Source organism: Lathyrus oleraceus, chromosome 4, assembly GCF_024323335.1.
Source record: "Lathyrus oleraceus cultivar Zhongwan6 chromosome 4, CAAS_Psat_ZW6_1.0, whole genome shotgun sequence".
NCBI classification, from domain to species: Eukaryota; Viridiplantae; Streptophyta; class Magnoliopsida; order Fabales; family Fabaceae; genus Lathyrus; species Lathyrus oleraceus.
Window position 1 is genome coordinate 338,755,630 of NC_066582.1, and position 11,099 is coordinate 338,766,728.

The 11,099-nt window shown below is 37.5% G+C and overlaps 1 long non-coding RNA gene across 1 annotated transcript; it reads right to left on the bottom strand.

Annotated features, from left to right (window-relative positions):
- Positions 1-397: 397 nt before the first annotated feature.
- LOC127135505 (uncharacterized) lies at positions 398-1,415 on the bottom strand. Its single transcript, XR_007808590.1, has 2 exons — positions 1,097-1,415; positions 398-664 (listed from the first exon to the last, which is right to left on the bottom strand). It is a non-coding gene; the product is annotated as an uncharacterized LOC127135505 (long non-coding RNA).
- Positions 1,416-11,099: the final 9,684 nt, after the last annotated feature.

The window sequence follows — 11,099 nt, forward strand, 5'->3', positions numbered from 1 at the left end:
ATACATGGTTGTCATCATTGCAAAATCCAAGTTATGATTCAAGCAAATTAAAAAAAAACACAAATGATATCTAAGTGGCCATAAGTTAAAATTTGTTCCATTTCTTAAGGACGTGACCTCCAATTCTAAGGCGTGTTGGTAATAATGCTTCTCAAAGAATACTCAAATAAGATTTTGGTACATTATCTTCCCAAGTGGCAACAAATTCATTATCATTATCAATTTCCCTTGCAAATTTGATTCAAACGTATTGCATATATTTTGGTTGAATCAATTCAAGATTAATTTTTTTAAGTTGGTATTCTAAGGTCCATATGCTTTTAAGACCCAAATATGCAAGGTTCAAAACACATCAATCATCCAATTTCAAAGCATTTTCCCCAAACAAATACAAGGGTGAAAAAACCACACAAATTACATTTTATTGGCCCATTACAAGTTACAATGCAAATGCCCATTATAGTCCAAGAACAAGGCAATGTGATTCAAAATAAAGTACAGGAAAAAGCAACAACAAGAGGGAACAAGCAGCAGTAGTACAGTTGCGGAAAAAGAAAAAAAATTATAAGGAAATGCAGAGCCATTATGCCTCATAGTGTGATTTGTGTCCCAAAGTCCATCACACCACCTCAACATAGACCTCAAATTGCAGTGTTTTATTTTCCTGCATAGAAAAAGATAGAGTTTCCCTGTGTCAAGAAAAAGGAGAAAATGACCTATCAAAATTACATAACAAATTCATATTTTAAGAGATCCAATGGGTGATATAAAAAGGGCAGAATTGCAACACATACAAGAAAAAAGAAAAAGGCATACTGACTATGGACTTCTCCCTGCAATTTAAAAGGAGACATTACACAACCTTATTTTTTTCATATTTTTCGAGTAACATGTACTGAAAATACTGGGCACAAATAAAATTTTCACAACCACACCCTCTGAAACTCAGCCTTTCAACCTACTCTCAAACCTCACTACACTAAAAAATCTCAACCTCACTGAACACACGTAGAAGCAACACAATAAACAAAACAACAACAAGCAAACCACACGTTATAAAGAGGAGAAGAAGGACAGATCTAAGCCATTAACATACCTGAGAGACACCTTCAGAAGTATCAATCATGTTTCCATTCGAACCAATTGGTGTTTTCTTTTTTAGTGGAGATTCGAAAGGAGAAGCGGGAAGCGAGTGAGAACTCGTGATTTCTGTTGTGGATTAAGCTTTGTCGCCGCCGGTGATGAGCTTCGGCGCGCGGCGGAGGTTTGATTATGGTCGGAGCGATGATTTTGGACAGAAGGAGATGTAGGTTTGATTTTCTAGCATGAAGGGGATGAGGTTCCCTTTTTGTTCCTATGATATCCATTGGACTCGAAGCCTAGCCTCTTTTATTGCACAAAGTCATGTGGTTACCTTTTTGCTTTGGTTTTTTATTTTGCTTATTTCTTTAATTTAATTTTTTATATATATTTTTAAGCGCGATTAAGTATCAGATGAACAAACTTGGTTTAGTGGTAAGTGCAAACAATTACCAGTTGGGCAAGATTAGCCCAATGGTTGGCCATTTGGCCTGCAACTATAGGGGTGGCAGTTCGAATCCCAGCGCCCCCTTTCTTTAAGTTTTTATTCCTTTTGACTTGCTTTATTTATTTATTTTACCATTTTCCTCCAACTTTGACTTATTTTTTACACTTATTTATTTTACTATTCTTAAAATGTTTTAAACATGAACCCCCATTATTTTTGTCTCTAGAATTTATTGGTGCCTTATTTGTAATCATTTGGATTTTTTAGGGACTTATGAAGTCTTGAATCATTGGGCTAATGAAATCTACTTTGGTCATGATATTGGTTGATTTAGGGTTGATTAAACCTTTCATACTTCAAACCACTAATGGATGATCAAGTGTTCATCTATGGTACTTTGAAGCATGGATAGGTTGCCTGTATTGCAACTAACTTGGGTCATTGGCTTGTAGGTGAGGTTTTGCTTACACATGCTAACTTGTGATTTCATCTGATACATTGTTATTTCTTTTGGTTTATACTAACCCACTAACCTCTTATACTTACTGTCACAATGCAAAAAACAACCGGCGGGAAAAAACAAACAAACAGAGCTGCCACCATGCGTTATTTATCCCAAAAGAGGGAAAAGAAACGCTCGAAGTAAACCTGGAAAGGAAATGGTCTTACGATCGGAGATTGCAAGGATCAGGAGTCGGTTACGCAAGGGGAAGGTATTAGCACCCCCTCACGTCCGTCGTACTCGACGGGATCCACGCTCAAGAGAATAGAATAAGGTTGCTAAATAACTGCTCAAAGAATGCACACACACTGGAATAAAACACGGGTGGAAGAAAACGGAGGAAGCGGACTCGGCAGGATGTCGCATCCTGGGCCTACGTAGTTTGTCAGACACAAACATCAGAGTCGACGTAGTTCGGGGGGAATGGGAAACGGGCTCGCTAGGATATCGCATCCTATGCCTACGTATCTCATTTGGAATGAGAATTAGAGCTGTCGTAGTTCGGCTAACGCACGCCGAAACAAAACACAACACAAAGACGCTGAGACGTCAAAATAAACACACAAAGGAAATAGACTGCCAATGGTTGGTCTTACGTCCGACTCCGAACAACAAACACAAATAAGGAAACGGAATGCCAATGGTTGGTCTTACATCCGACTCCAAACACACGCAAAAGGGTTATCAAACAGACAAGCTAACAGGGAGTCTGGCACTCGAGCCTAGTAGCTGTCAAGCAAACACCAAGAAGACGCTGAGACGTCAGAAGAAACAAAGAAGTTGAACACACAGACTAAAAGGGAGTCGGGAACTCGGACCTAATAGCTGTCACGCAAAACACACACAAAAAGAAAGAAGGGCGCCCGGAGAGATCTCGCAACGATCTCCTGCCTACGTACCTCATCTGGTATGAGGATCAGGGCGACGTAGTTCCCCTAAACAGGGGAGAAACTTTCTCCTAACCAGAGACCAAGGGAATAACGGACTAAAAGGGAGACTGACTCGAGCCTAATAGTCATCATGCAAATTATAACCCTAGGTTGAGGTCTCTAACAAGAGTTTGACTCACACAGGCAGTGAGTCATCTCAAGTCTATCTCTACGTACGTTCAACTTCCTCGAAAGTTGATCATACGACTCCTACAGAAAGGAGATGAGAAGCAAAAGCAGATAAACATCAAAAGCAATCACCACACGCTATATGCAAACAAGCGGCTCATACAAGGTTGGGCTTTAGTCAAGGGGTCATATCAACCTCGACAAACAAGCCAACACTGGAAGGGGTGTCTGAGGCTCTTAACCACTGACATTGACCGTCAGGGTGAGCAGATGAAAGGTAATGAGGGTTGGACCTTAGAGCTCTTAACCCTGGCCTGGGTGAGCTTGAATCAATGAAAACGTGGGGGTCCAGAATGAGGGACCCTACTCCACTTGACTGACTCTATATACAAGGATCTTGGGTGTTTATTCAAAATGCATCAGCACGTAGTGCGAGCATAATGAAAGACTCAACTGAATAGCAGGGGATTGATTGTAAATCCCTTCTATCTGCCAATCGCCTCTTCACTTAGGAGGACTTGAAGTACATGGAACAAATATAAACAATCACAGACATTGCCTCTTAAGGAGGACTTCAGCCAAATGCCTGCCAAACATAAACGACAGGGCTTCCAGACTACATGGAGTTAGAGAGGTTACCTAAGTGGTATGCCAACCACAAGCAAAGCAAAGCAACTCAAGTAATGAGTTAAAGCTACTAAAGTACCTGTAAGAAAATCAAACAAGTCATTATTCATATTCAGACAACCCAAACAATTAACAACAGTCAGACATTCCCAATATGTACAACATGTAAGCCATAAGAGGAAAACACTCAAGTGAGTTAGCCACCAAAGGACCTACAACATAACCAAAGGTTAGCAAACAAAGCAAAATCATCTCAAGCAAGGAGATCACATCATCCATTAGAACTAATTGCTTGAACCTGAAAGGCAAAGCTCAAATTGTGAGTACAAACCCCTAGGGCAAAGCCTAGGGTCAAAGGCAAAGTAAAAAGTCAAAACAGCAACCAATATTCAACATAAAGCTCATTTAAACAAGTAAGAACATGTCCTAAAAACGACCAAGTCTAAAGCATCAAGCAAAGTCATTACATGAGCAAGATATGGCAAAGGCAATTACAAAGCACACAATTGGACATCAAGAATCAAAATTTCATATTAAAACAGAAATGAATCAAACAATCATGGAAATTTTTATGTGCATACAACATGTCAAACATAATCATCATGCCAAAAATTAGAATCAACAGAACTCAATTGACCTAGAAATGAAAATGCACAAGTATGACATCAAATTGTGTGACACACATTGTCACACCATACAATCATGTGTCTAAAACAGAGATGAAAAATGATAAAAATGCACAACCAAGCCTCAAAAATCATGCAACATGTTGGGAATCAGCATACCAAATTTCAAATTAATTGGCCAATGTATGAGCATTTCACAATAGAATGAATGAAGCATGTCACATTTGCATACATGTTCAAATATCAGTCCACAATTCAAATTCCAGCAATGATAAAATCATGAAATCACAACCAAAAAATAGTAGACATCCATATGAACAAGTAGCAAAAATTTGGAGATGATTTGGATTAATTTTCAATTTATTATGATTTTTGCAAGTTGGATGAAAATATTATAAAATGATGAAGAAATCATATGAAAATATGGAGGGAAATGAAATGATTTGGAGTAATTTGAAAATATGTGTGCTGCAGGGATCGAACCATGTAGAAAGAAAATGAAGCGCTGAAACCAAATAAAAATCCAAAATTGGCACCGCTGGGAATCGAAGGGAGGACAAGCCAAAACGTTGTAGTTTTATTAATGAGGTGGCATCCCAGTCATCAGGTCAAGGCATGCGTGTAATGGTCAAAGAAGCGAGGTCCAATGGAATAGCCACGAGGACGCACGCGTGGACACGCGCTGGACAAACCCTAGCGCCAACTCTGCATGTTGCAGACGGCGGCTCAGGCGGTGGTTTCCACCGTCTTCTTCGTGAAGACGGTGGTGCTACAGTGTATGCATCACAAAAAAATTCCAGAATCGTGCGAAATTTATATCAAACGAAAGCTCATCACATGTACATTCCAAATCCAGTATCAATTCACATTAAATCATCATAACCAGTGTAAATCGAACAAAAACATTATTGATATTTCAAACTTCAAATCATCATAACTTGCTCAATACACGACCAATTTCAATTCTATAACCACCAGAATGCTCAGCATGATGAGATCTACTTAAACATGGCAATGATTTGAAGAATTAAGAGGTTCAAAATTCTAACCTCTTGAAGAGCAGTATGAGAAAACGAGCGATTCAAGGTTTCAATTGATCCAGATCCAATCCTGAGATGATGACTTGAAGTTTGATGCAATAATTGAGGCTTGGCACGACCTAGATCTAGCTCAAATGGCAGTTTCCATCTTCATGTTCTTGAGCTTGATGTGCTCGATTCTGGCTTGAATTCTTCAATCAAGAGCTTGATCTGCACTCAATGATGATCAGAGAACAAGAATATGCAATAAAATCCCAGTGCTATGTGGAAAAATTTCAAGTTTCAATGGAGAGAAAAATTTGGAGGGGAGAGAAATTTTGGATCTAGAATGTTCAAAACTCCCAAAATTCTGTTATGATTTGGCATTTATACTTTGTCCTAATCACATTGTTAATCCATATTTGCATTGGTTAATTGAGATTAAGAAAAATAAGGTGTATGACCAAAATTGGGAAATGTGAGGTGCCATGCAAATTTGGACGTGAACAGTGTTGTATGGATGCTCAAAATCATTCAAAATCATCTCATGCACATGTTGGCAATGGTATTTTGTTCATATAATGCACCAATTTTGAATTTCCAAATTTCCCTCCAAAATGTTCATGAATGAGCAAATGGTCATGTGATGAAATTTCATGCAATGCAATGATAGATTTGGAAATTATAGGTCAAGAGAAGAAATATGCAAAAAGAGGCGCTCATTTTGGAGTTTTAGATCAAAAGTTATGGCTTGTTGAAGTTTCATGTACACATTGCAATCATTTGACCATATCTCCTCAACCATTCATCAGATGCTCATGATCTTGGACTTTTTGGAAATGGGAGAGAAATATCTTCAACTTTCATGTTGGACAAAAATTCATTTGAAGCATTTTTGATGTTGGAAAGTCAAGTTGAATGTGAACCAAAAACTTGCTATTTTTGGAAACTTTCAATTACAGGTCACTTTCCATTTTGGGAAACTTTTGATTTGGCCTCAAAATCTTCAAGGTATGTATTTATAATGACAAATAAACCTCTTTTGAACATGAATGAGATGTCTCAAACCATTTCTCCCCCTCCTAGCCCTCAGTTAACTTTCAGTTGACTTTTATGGGCCCCAGATGACTTGAACATGCACTGTGGACTTTGAGCCTCTACCACCTGAGGAAATGGCTCAGAAATGAACCCCCTAGATCCAATAAGCTCTCCACATAACCATGTGATCTCCATCTCAATAGAATACTTCACCTTCTTGAGAATCCCTGGCTGGAATAGAAGTCATTGATTAGGGTTGACTAGAGGTCAAAACCCTAATCCAAAGGAACTGGAGCAAGAACAATGAAACCCTGGATGATGACATAACCATGATGATGGTGACATATCCTTGCAACCAATATAATGCTCAACCTTTGAAGGATTAGGAAACCCTAATTGAAGTGCACACCCTTAGGTGGTTGACAATCAGTCCATAGAAACCCTCAAGCTTGAATCATATCACTTCTCCATCTGTGAAAAGACTTTGGAGGATGACTTCTGATTATTTTCACATGATATGCAATATGAAAATGCCTAATGTCCTAAAGCATGAAATGCAATATGCTAAACTAGTCCCAAGAAGAGGAGGGCAAATTTTGAGGTGTTACACTTACTTGCTTATATCATACACTAACCCTTATTGCCTTGTTAATATTATGCTTTGATCTTATACTTGCTAACTTAACAACTTAATCAATCATTTCCAACTTTGAGTTTTGCATGGTCTTCCTTTTGTCAATCTATTGATAGATGGACTTGGGGTTGTACAACTTTTATTGGTACAAATCTATGGTAAGTTGGTCCATTGATCATCTTCCATACTTTGCATCAGTGATAAGTTCTCCCGTGATGCACCATATTTTGAATTTATTGACTTAAGGACAGATAATCCTCAAGTGTTGGTCCATCGTCCATAATACCAACTTAACTTAACTTTACTAATCTTGATTACCACTAACCTTTTTTTATTGTTATTGTCATTGTTATTTTTGTTATTTACTTTTATGTCATTTACATTTAAGTATTCAATTACTCATTATCACCATTGTATTAACTTCATCATGCATGTTTATTTGTCTTTACTTTATTTTATCATTACATTTAAGAACAACAAAAACATGATAAAATTATAAGACCAAAAATAATACATTTCACTTAATCAACTTGGACTTAGAGAATCGCATCCTAGGACCTTTGCTTGGAGGCCTTTCCCTTATCTTTGTGATACTTGGTTTCAACTTTGGATTTCAATTGTAACTTACATACCGGTTGTAAGTATGGCATCATGGCACCTCCCTTGGGGGACATATTTGTAAGTCCATTATCCTTTGTTTAGCTTAGGTCACTTTTGCATACACAAGGCTTTCTCTTGAGCTACCTTACACTGAGACCCTCTATTTTCTTGTTGGTTACTTTGCATGCTTGTTGCATTACCCAATTTCTCAATCAAATAAACAAAACCTTGATCCAATATAAAGTGGCTTTTTTCATAATCAAATTCAATACACTTAACAACTACGATTAGTATTATGCGCCATGAGCCTTAAGTGGTGGAGAATGACTGAGAATGGAGCATTCATATCCTTACTCTGATTATTTTATACACAAGACGCTTGGCTTATTGTCTAGAATATTCACCTCCACCACTAAACTTTAGTGCAATCTAATAACAAACAATCTCTTTTTCATAAATCCTTGTTCAAGGTAAAATAAACACAACCTGTCAAACCTAAGTTTCATGCCTTAGGGCACCATCCCTAGAAACCATTTTCTCAAAGGTAAAATCAATCAACACACAAACATTTTCTAATCCTAACTACGGAGCTCTAATTCCTTGTTACTCGATGAGTGATACGTAGGCACAAGGGTCACAATCCTTGGCGAGCACAATGACAAAAAACCCAGAGTCCCATCACTCTTTTTACACACTTTTGAAAATAAAAAAATAAACGAGATCAATACCCATGTACGTAAACAACTCAAATGGTACTCATGGAGTACCATGGACGTAAGGGGTACTAATACCTTCCCCTTATGTAACCTACTTTCGAACCTAATTCTCGATTGCGAGACTGATTCATTATTCCCTTTTATCACTTCATGTGCGCGTCTCCTTTTTTCGAGGGTTTTATCGACTATTTCCCCTTTCCTCTCTGATAGAGATAAATCAAATAAAATTCTGTGGTGACTCATTTGATTTTACCTTCGATAGGCAATTCTTTAGTTCAAGTCTCGATTCCTTGTTATCATGAAATCCCGGTAGCAACAACGTCATGTTTTATTTCATCATCATATGTATTTCATGCTGTTGTTTCTTCAAATTTGAAGTATTTTTTATGTTATAGTGTTTGAGCTTGATATTTATATATTCTTGCATGAAAGATGTCATTTTTGCATGGTTTCTCTTAGTCCATAGTGAATGTGTCGACACAATCTCCTCATAGGTCGTCCCAGATGTCTTCATATTTCAAAAAAAAATCTGAACAGTGTGTGTTGACACACAGATGCTTGGGGTCGATCCAAAACATCAATTTCTACATTTTTGAAAATTTAGTTCAGTAGGGATTGACTCCCATCTCGTATGAGTCGACACATTCAAAATTTTAATCCTTTCAAATTCAACTATGTTTAGTATTGTTTGACACCCAACTCACATGGGTCGACCCATTCGAAATGTTTTAAAATTCTTATTTTGTTTTAGACTTTTGGGCTATCTCCATAGTCACATGGGTCGACCCATTCGACTCTTCCCCTCTTTCCACGTGTTTGACTCTTTTAAACTACTCATTTATTACATTTTTTCAAACCTTCCTCATTTCCTAGTAAACCTAAGTCACTTTTTCCCTTTCCTAGAAAAACTTCTTCATCTCTACTTCCAAATATCCATAAATTCTTATCATTTTTTTGAAATATCACTTGTCTTCATCTGATTTCTTCTTCTTTGTGTGATTAGAGTCAATTTCTCATAGGTTGGGTTAGTTGGGTTATCCTATATCACTTAAAATCTTGACATTTTTATTCACACATTTTCTCAAACACCTTATGTGCATACCATCAAATCTGAAATTCATGGCTCCCAAAGTGAACAAAGGCAAGACTATTGTAGGCACATCCCTGTCCATACCTGTCAGTGCTCTCTAACTTCTACATCACACTTGTGTTGCAGAATTTGAGAAATTCTTCAGAAATAGAATTGCAATGAAGCAATGTGTCTATGATCCTGCAGTTGTTGTTGAGTTACACATTCCTGAGATTGTTAATCTTATGGAATATCAACATATTAACAATTTTTTTTAAAGTCTCAACAGACTGTAATGTAGATTTGATAAGGATGTTTTATGTTGGGTTAGAATCAAGGCAAGGATGTGCATTTCGATTTAAGATGGGAAAGATTTCCCACCATTTTATGAAAGACTCATGGAAGGATGTGCTTGGAATTTATGTGCTCTCTCATGAAGCCATTTTGTCTAATCATACTTTTCATCCGGATTTCGATTAGAAAAATCACTTGAAATCATGTCTCAAAGCACCAAGACTATATGACAATTGGATATATTATCCACGGGATTATTAAAGAGAGATCCCTGTATTCTTCAGTGGATTATCACTCACGTGTTGCATCCAAGGAAAGGAGGCCATTCTCGGATTGACCAAACTGAGGTACATCTCAGGTATATTCTTCAGAGTAAAGTTAAGATTAATTGGCCAAACTATTTTGTCGCAAGAATGTTTAATGTTAGAGATTGTAACAGTGGTTCATCCTTATGTTATGCTTCGATGATTACAAGGATTCTAAAGCACTTTCGTATTGGTGTACCAAATCTTCTATGCATCTCTCCCGGTCATGCTCAAGAGTTTAACAATGCCATTGGGATAATAATCTCAAGGCTTACTTTTACCGCATGAAGGGGTTCGATAAATTGATTTACAACTATGATGATCCTGTGAATTTGGCTCAGTTAATGTTGAAGAACAAAAGGTGGAAGACCAAGTTCACCATGTAGACACAGACATGGTTGATACTCACCATGATGATGATTATGCTTGGCTATGTGATGTAGAGCAACATGAAGACCCATAGGGGTGGGGTCAGTGGAAACAAAATTCTTGGACCTAACATGGCACGACTTTTAGTAACAATGGTGTTGGCTCAAGTGGTTAAAAATCTTCTATTATCACCTTGCTGGAAAACATGCATGTAGAGCAACGAGAGTGCCAAGAAGAGAAGCCACGTAGGCGTGACGAGTTTGAAGTTGCTCAAGAGGAGCGCTTTAGATTGGTTCATGAACATATGACTTCCCAGGACAATAATTCTAACAACTTTGCCACGTATGCTACTAAGAAGTTCAATCAGATTCGTCAGGACATGGGATTTAACCATGGTGCCACTGAAACTGACATCAAAAATATGATTTTTTATCAAAATGAGAATCAACATCACTATCAACAATTTTCAGGGAGATGTGTGATTTTTGGATGTCAAATATAGAAATGATGGTGTGGCTTGGCACCGGGGTGGGAGACCTGAAACTATGGGTAGTCATGATCGTAGGAATTATTTGATTTTCCTTATCGACAAAGTCTCTTTTGCATGCATTTCTGTTTTCATGTCTTATGTTTTATTATCATGTTGTTATCTTATGATTTTCCTTATCGACAAAGTCTCTTTTGCATGCATTATTTTACATTTTGTTACGGTTT